This window comes from Rana temporaria, chromosome 2 (assembly GCF_905171775.1).
Source record: "Rana temporaria chromosome 2, aRanTem1.1, whole genome shotgun sequence".
In the NCBI taxonomy this organism is placed as follows: Eukaryota; Metazoa; Chordata; class Amphibia; order Anura; family Ranidae; genus Rana; species Rana temporaria.
The window spans coordinates 194,575,704-194,584,290 of NC_053490.1; the positions used below are offsets into that span (position 1 = coordinate 194,575,704).

At 41.8% G+C, this 8,587-nt stretch overlaps 1 pseudogene; it reads left to right on the plus strand.

Moving 5' to 3' along the window:
• The first annotated feature begins 680 nt into the window (after positions 1–680).
• LOC120930005 lies at positions 681–799 on the plus strand (annotated as a pseudogene).
• The last annotated feature ends 7,788 nt before the right edge of the window (positions 800–8,587 follow it).

Consider the following 8,587-nt stretch of genomic DNA (forward strand, 5'->3'; position numbering starts at 1 on the left):
AATAGTATACAACTTAATTTGTAATGTGTCATCATAACTGCACATTGCAAACTTTGGGAAAAAAAGTAAAAAAATAAAAAAATGCATAAAAATTCAAGAGGGGGTTACAATAGATACCAAAGATAATGGACATGATTGAATTGGCCACTTTGTAATGAGTGATGATTAGATAAGCATCTTTGAAGACATAGGTCATAAAGGAAAGATTACATTTAATAAAGGTGTGGGTAAGTCTAATAGGGAAAAGAGCATTTCAGACAATGGAGGCTTCCCATTGGATGAGGGCAGGGCAGTTAGCATCATTGTGTTTGTGAACAACAGAATGTTGGTGTTGCTAATTAAGTTTTGTTATATGAAATCCCCAATGTATGCTTACAGAGTTAAGTTGGGTAAACACTAGCAGAATTTCAAACAAAAAGTCATTCATACAAAAGTAGTTCAAGATTTCAATTGTTTTTAACATTTTGGATTTTAGAATGAATGGACTTTACTGAATGAAAACCACATACACTGTTAGAAATTTGTATTTGAGAAACATTTTCCATCCTATTTCTTCAAAAAATTTTGTCACTGTGATGGAAAAGGGACGTTGATTTAACAAACGTTCTTACAACAAAAAATGTTGAACTAAATTATACTAGTGAATACCTAGTTTTAGAATGATTTGCTATCAAGAATCAATCGCTTCTCGGCCTATTGGCTAATATCAAGTGTAGTTTCTGTTCTTATCAGTGATCCAGTGGTGGCGTTGTGCTACTATCCTGACCAAGGTTGGGGTGGCGGCTATGCAAAACTGCTTGAGTGATGGGGGCTTGGAAGGTTAGTACCGGCTGGAACAGAAACCTTGGCTTCCCAGTGAATGGCTGTGCAGCGGGGAGGGAGGGCAGAGGGAGCAGGATGACTGGCAGGATCACCAGGGATTTCACATAAAGGAAGCAATACAAAGAGAACAGGATACTTTTTTATACAAGTACATGATACAGCAGGCACATATCAAGAATATGAAGTTTTGGGGTACCAAACACTTTAAGCAGCCCATAGATGATTCCTTTTTTTTTTGCATTCAACCAGTGGGTTAAAGAAAAACAAAAAAATACTTTATTTCCCCTTCCACACATTCATGGTGGAAAGGGGAAACCTCCCAGCTGACCCTTTATATTCTGATGATGGGGAGAATTCCCCACCTTTGTTTGATTGTAGACATGGTGAAGGACACGGCCGGACTCTGGGAATATGTTACAATAGACTGCTAGAGATCACTACCATTGCAGTTCCTTTATAAATCCATGCTTTCACTAGTGACTGCTTGGGTGAGTGGACCCCAGGTTGGGTACTAGAGCCCTAAAGAGTATTGTTGGTGTAGCACCCTCTACCATAGGTAGGTGCTAGAAGTGTAGTGTTTTTGTATGTTATGTCAGTGCAGGTAAATTTCAGCAGGCCTATACTGCAAGCTAGGCTTGTTTGTTTTTGGGCGCCTCCCCTGATTTTGGTGAGAATGTTCTGGAAGAGGGGCGGGGCTGAGTTGAAGTGACATGGAGTACATGGGAGGAGCTCTGACCAATCCCCAACTAGGATTGGCAGGGGGCAGGCCTCCTACATATACTCATGGTCAGCCTGCTGGGGGGGGGGTTGTCGGGTGGGTGAACTGAAGGATGGAGTGCTATACTGTCGTGCTGGAGGAACACCCCCATCGGGGGGGGGGTGGATCTGGCGGAGGAGTTTGGGAGCTGGGAGGGAGCCTTTTCTTACATGACCATGGAGAGGTGTCCTGGAACAGAAGTTGGAGAGACAGTTTCCCAGGAAGGATCCAGGGCAGGAGTCAGTGAGTGAAGCACAGTAGAGATCTGGAGGAGGCATGCCAGGGGAGCTAGGTACAAAGCCAGAGGGAAAGACTGTGGAGAGTTGTGCCAAATCGTTGCAGAGCCATGAGGGCGGGCAAGATTTGTAAGTCAGACTAGCTGGGAGCAGTAGTCCATCACCTTTAAAGTAATATCTTTTAACCGGAAACAGCCATGAAGGGTACCAGGCCTTCAAAGGTTACATCTTCTATCCATGCTGGGGGCTTATTCAGAGTAAGGCCCAGTCATATCTGATTGTGTGACGGAGGTACTAAGACTGTGACAGGGAAAGTGGTCTGAGACAGAAGTACATCAAGCTGTGTGCAGGATGAAGAGAAGGGTGGAGGAACTCAATTTTGTCAAGTTTAGTGTCAGCCGTCTTATTCTATTTCAAGAGTGTGCGGCATCTATTGAGTTAACATTCAACTATTAAGTATTCTATGGGCATCCCATGTCCCTTCCCCAACCAAGTTCAATTCCCAAAATAAAATAACTAAACAAAGCAAAAGACGTTTTTATTGACTACAGAGTGGGTCAGATGGATGTCTGGCAGCAGGGTGAAATATGCGTGGATGTTGTAACTAGTAGCAACCAACCGCTACATTGGAAAATGTTATAAACTGTGAGATTCATCTAAGACCCCTTTCACACCGGCGGAGGTTTTCAGGCGCTTTAGCGCTGGAAATAGCCTCTGCTACGTATCTGAAAACCGCCTCCCATTCATTCTAGTGTGACTTTTCACACTGGGGTTGTGACATTTCTGAAAAGTCCTGCAAGCAACATCTTTGAAACGGTTTGGGAGCTACCAAAATGCCCTGCCCATTGGAATGAATGGGCAGCGCTTCCGAAGCACCTAAAAAACGATTCGAAAGCGCCACAACGCCAGAGTTTTTAACCTCTTTGGGGTTAAAAGTGCCCCACTAGCGGCCCAAAAGTGCTAAATTGCTGCTAAAACAAGCGGCTCTTTAGCTCTAACTCGCCAGCGGCCTAAGTGTGAAAGGTGTCTAAATGCAATTCAGGTGGTCTTTTCTTTGTACAGTTCTTTCGACATGAAGTTTTGACCGTCATCCTTTCATATGCAGGAGACAAAACAGAGGAGAGGTACATTAAATGTTGCTTTGTGTTTTGCATAGTGCTATATAATGAGTGCAATTTTTCCTGTAATGGATGGGGTACTTCAACAAACATTTTTTTAATTTGAAAAGTCATCTTAAAAAGAAGACTTCAAATTAACATTATTTTCTTTGCACTTAAAAAGACATTTAGAATCTGTAGTGACTGGGGTGATCATTGTTGCTTGTACCTTTAATTAATTTTCTTTACTTTTCCGTCATTATTTGTAGGCTTGAATTAGTTTGCAGTTTGGCTATTCACTTCAAAATATTTAATCACATTTTAATGGAATCAGTTTGTACAATCGCGGTTGTCTTGGTTTCTTTTCTATTGCATTTTAATTTTCAATTTAACTGTTGCCGCTTCTTGGCAGGTAATTCTTATTTGAATATTTGATTTCATGTATAAAACCTACAAAAATAAAATGCTTCATGTCAGCTTTATCATCCAATAAACTGTTATTAAGCATTTGAAAAATGATTTATATGATGTGGGAGCTGTAAACTATGATAATTCTCTTCTGCCTCTGCCTGTATAATTAGCATTGGAATGCCAATCAACCATTTGCTTATGCAGGCTTACAGCAGGCGATTAGTACAATTATGAGTGTTATGTATCCATTCAGGCCCAGCTGTTTTGTTATTGCAGGATTTGTATGTGTGGATAGAGAGCAAGAACAGTTCTGTCCATACTGCTTAAACACTTAGAGCTTGTTCACACCAGGTGCGTTGATCTGCGTTGATCTGCGTTAATCAACACAGGCTCAACACAAGGAAACATAGAAAACAATTGTTCTCCATGTGCTCTGTTCACACCATAAATGTGTGTTGATGTGTGCTGTTTAGAAAAAAAAAGAAGAAAAAAACAATCAATAACAATCAAATCAAAAACAGTCAATGCAGCACATCACAATAGGTGTCATAAAGTGTCATTTTCTGACGTTTCAATAAAGTAAAAAAAAAAACACTGCAATGTATTGTAACAACACATCACACGGCCCCTACACAATGCACACCAGTGTTATACAGATCATAACGCGTGATGTGAACGGACCTTTAGTGTAGTTGCAAAAAGGTTTACAACAATAAACATATTTACTGATATGATAGCATTAAACAAATCCACTCTGCAATTGAAACAGCGTAAAAATGCAGGATGGTCGATAGATGTGCCCACATTGTTGACATTTAACAGCCTACAGTACATACTGCTATGTATTTAAAAGAAGATCTTGCAACAAATATTAAGGCCAGGTTCACACCTATGCAAATTGAGTGCGGCTTAAACCGCATCTAATTCGCAGGACATTTCAAAATACATTGTTTTCAATGAGGCTGGTTCACATATGTGCGATGCATCCGCACTGCGTATTGCCTCCAAACCGCGTGCGGTTTTTATGTCTTGCGGTGCGGTTCAGGTGCGAATTCAGTCCCATTATCTTCTATGGGTACGCAGCTGAATTCGCAGATCTGTTCATTTCTCTTCAGTATTTGTCTCATTCAGTTCAATACACTTCCCCCCTCTCCCTCCCCTCTCCCAGGTCTCCAAATTCGCACCTGATCTGCAACTAAAATGCAGTTGATCTGCAGAACACCTTATAGAGAAATTCGCAAAGACAACAGAGCTCCAAAACGCAACGCACTAGTGTGATTCTGGCCTCAGGCTACTGTGACGGACCCCCGTACTCAAGATGAGTTTGTCTGCCGTAAATGCTTCCTCTGTTCGGTACCACACAATCCAAGACCCCTTGGCTTTCCCATTCACTAGTCGTAGCTAAGTGTAGGGTAAAACATCAGACAATTTATTAGAACAAGAATACAGCCTTATATACAGTTAAAGAGGAGGTTTCTACCTCCTGCTCATATTACTCTAACAATACACCTGTAACCAGAAACACAAATTAACATGAACTAATTAACTAATCCCTTAAATCAGCAAATTTGACTTCCTAACTACAATACACATTATCATACATATCAACACAGAACTCCTTCATACAATTGCAGGGTTAATTAGCACAAACAACAATGGGTGAAAGACTGTTAGAAGCTGTGACAATCCATACTAGACTCATTTAGATTCTAGCAGACAACAGACAGACAAGTGGCTGGAGTTGACATCAGCATCTTCTAACAGTATGTGTCCCAACATTACGAATCAGTCACTATTTCTAATATGACATATACAGGGTTCCCAGAGTCTGTGTGTCTTGGGGGGACATGGACCTGAATCCAAAGTAACACGTCCCCAGGCATATAGCTCACAAAAAGCACCATTCCCCCAAATGCCAGGGCCCATGATCTGTAGGCAAGAGGCTACCATTCAGTCCCCTCCAAAAGCCTCTGTCCCAGGTAGGTCTGTCACAGCTACTATTGCAAAATGCTTGAAAATGTTAGTTGCTGGGCAGTCATGCCTTTTCTTTCCCTTTCATGAGTCACCGACACAGTGCAAATATAGTGCCAGGCATTATAGGAAAGGCAAACTGGTAAATTACTTCGGGCTTCACAGCCAGTTCCCTACTGCGCCTGTACGAGTCATGCTGCACTTTGTGAATCGTCCTGCAGTCTTCTGGGTCCTGTATGTCCCAGAAGGCTGCGGCGGAAAGGAGAAGGGGCTGAATATCATTGTAGATCACCGCAGTGATCTGACTCGGAGTGGGCACCTGTCAAAACCAAGTACCTGCTTCCCCCCAAAAAGTATTGTGTATTATGCAAACAACTGGAGCTTCCCATTTGGGTGGAGCTTTGCTTTAAATTGGCATAACTGGCAAACAAAGAGCATGTCTATAAAGTGGTCGGCAGTGTCAGCCTTGATTTTCCTTGATGACATGTTCTGTAACTACACCTCTTCTGTTAAGCACATCCTCTCCTTACTATATAACCAAGACTCGAAGCAAGTACTTGAAAGTTCATACAGGCATAATCCACTTTGAAGTACACAATGGGGTTTATTTACTAAAGCCGGAAAGAGCAAAATCTGTCTCACTTCTGCACAGAAACCAATGAGCTTCCAGGTTTTATTACCAGGCTTAATTGAACAAGCTGTGGTTAGAAGCTCATTGGTTTCTATATAGAAGTGAGCCTGATTTTGGAAACTTGTACTGAAATACAGAGGCTGCTATGTGTGATCTTCTTCAAAAAATGCTAGATGCCTGGCAGTTGTGCTGATCCAGGTGCATCAGTACTTTCTCAGTCACCGGTGTAGAACAAGCATGCAGATCAGACAAGTCTAAGCAAAGTCAGCATTCCTAATCTGCAAACTTGTTCTGGGTTGGCAATGGCAGCCATCATACTTCCTTAGTTAAGCTTTCTTGAATGGATATATGATGCCACAAAAAACTGACACTGTCAAAACTTCATATATGCTAGAACAAATGAGATATTAGAGGGTTGTGCACACATACAAGACATACAACTAAGGTAGACCAAAGATGGTGCAAATTTCTTTCCTGCAACCATGACCTGTTCAAATCACACGTTCGGTATCGCCGTGTGCATTAGAGCAACAATTCTAGCTCTAGACCTCCTCTATATCTCTAAACTGGTAACCTGTAAAAAAAAGTGTCGCCTTTGGAGATTTTTAGGTAGCAAAGTTTGGCGCAATTCCACAAGTGTGCGCAATTTTAAAGCATGACATGTTAGGTATTCGTTTACTCAGGGTAACATCATCTTTAATATAATACAAAAAAATTGGGCTAACTTTACTGTTTTTTGTTATTTATTTAATTCATGAAGCTGTCCCCCCCCAAAAAAATATATGTTTGAAAAATTGTTGCCCAAATACCACGTCACATAAAAAGTTGCAGCGACTGCCATTTTATCCCCTAGGGTGTCTCCTAAAAAAAAAATATAATATTTTGGAGTTCGGAGTATTTTTATAGCAAAAACAATTATGATTTTTAGAAGAGGAGTGCCAGAATAGGCCTGGTATGGAAATGGTTAAAGTGGACCTGAACTCAAAAAAATAAATAAGATCTGGTATGGTATAGGAAACATCTAGAAATGTTAATTGTGCCTCAGGCCTCGTACACATGACCGAGTTTCTCGGCAAAAAACAGCAAAAAACTTGCTGTTTTTTTTTTTTTGCCGAGGAAACCGGTCGTGTGTACACTTTTCGACAAAGAAACTGCCGAGGAACTCGTCGAGCCAAAAAGAGAGCATGTCTTCTTTTTCCTCGACGGGAATGGGGAAATTTGGCTCGGCGAGATCCTCGACAGCCTAACAAGGAACTCGACGAACAAAACGATGTGTTTCGCCCGTCGAGTTTCTCGGTCGTGTGTACGAGGCTTCAGGCCTCGTACACACAACCATTTTCCTCTGCAAAATCCATCAAGAAAAATGCTGGCAGAGCATCTTTGCCTCGAAAAACGGTCATGTGTATGTTTATCGTCGAGAAAACTGTCGTGGATCTCGACGAGAAAAAAAGAGAACATGTTCTCTTTTTTCTCGTCGGGAGTCTCAATTTCCTCGTCGTGTTTCTCGTCGGGCTGGTTTACGACTAGAAACACGTTCGTGTGTATGCTTAGAAACCCGCGCATGCTCAGAATAAAGTATGAGACGGGAGCGCACCTTTGGTAAAAGTCGTTTTCGTAATGGAGATAGCTCATTTGTCACGCTGTAACAGACTAAAAAGCGCGAATCGTCTCTCACCAAACCTTTACTTAACACGCAGTAACATGAGATTAGCAAAAGCAGCTCCAAGGGTGGCACCAGTGGAATCAAACTTCCCCTTTATAGTGCCGTTGTACGTGTTGTACAGCGCGTTTGAGAACAACGAGATTTTGTCTTGACACTGTGTATGCAAGGAAAGCTTGACAAGATTCTCGTCAAGCTTGACAAGAACCTCGTCGAGGAAAACAACGTTTATTTTATGACGAGATTCTCAGTCGTGTGTACGAGGCCTAAGAAATACTCTGAAAATAGCAGTGTACTCCCTGGAATGTACCTAGACATTATTCTATCTATAGCCTGATTGCTGTATATACCTGAAGAGTGAAATCTAAAGCCCCGTAAAAACGACCGGACCATTGTCCGACCATAATCACATCGGAATTCCGACGGGATTCCATCGGACTATAGGGCCTTGTACACACGACCGAACATGTCTGCGGAAACTGGACCGACGGACCAGTTTCAGCGGACATGTTCGGTCGTGTGTACGAGGCCTAAGAGAACATGTTCTCTATCTAAACTCCGACGGAATTAATCAGAATTTCCAATGTAAATAATCCGATGGGGCATACAAAAGGTCGGAATTTCCGATGGAAAAAGTCTGTCGGACTTTTTCCATCGGAAATTCCGATCGTGTGTATGGGGCATCAGGCACCTGGTCGCTAGTCTCAGCAAATTTTGAATGCCATTTAATGATGTAGGTACTATGCTGCTTACTGTTCTCCTTGCTGGAGGCCCTGTTACTTTTGGTTATAGCTCTGTACAATCACTTCTAGCTATTCCTGCCATTTCCTATGACCTTGGAAAAAACATCAAAGAAATGTATCCGTTTAGGAAGAACCACGGGTACCTTCAGATATACGCAGTGCCTAATCCGTCAGCTTTTTCCAGGGATTTCATATTTCTAGCGAAGGCAAATCAGCCTGGAGTGAACCACAACATCTGGAACTCTTTTAATGCTTTAAT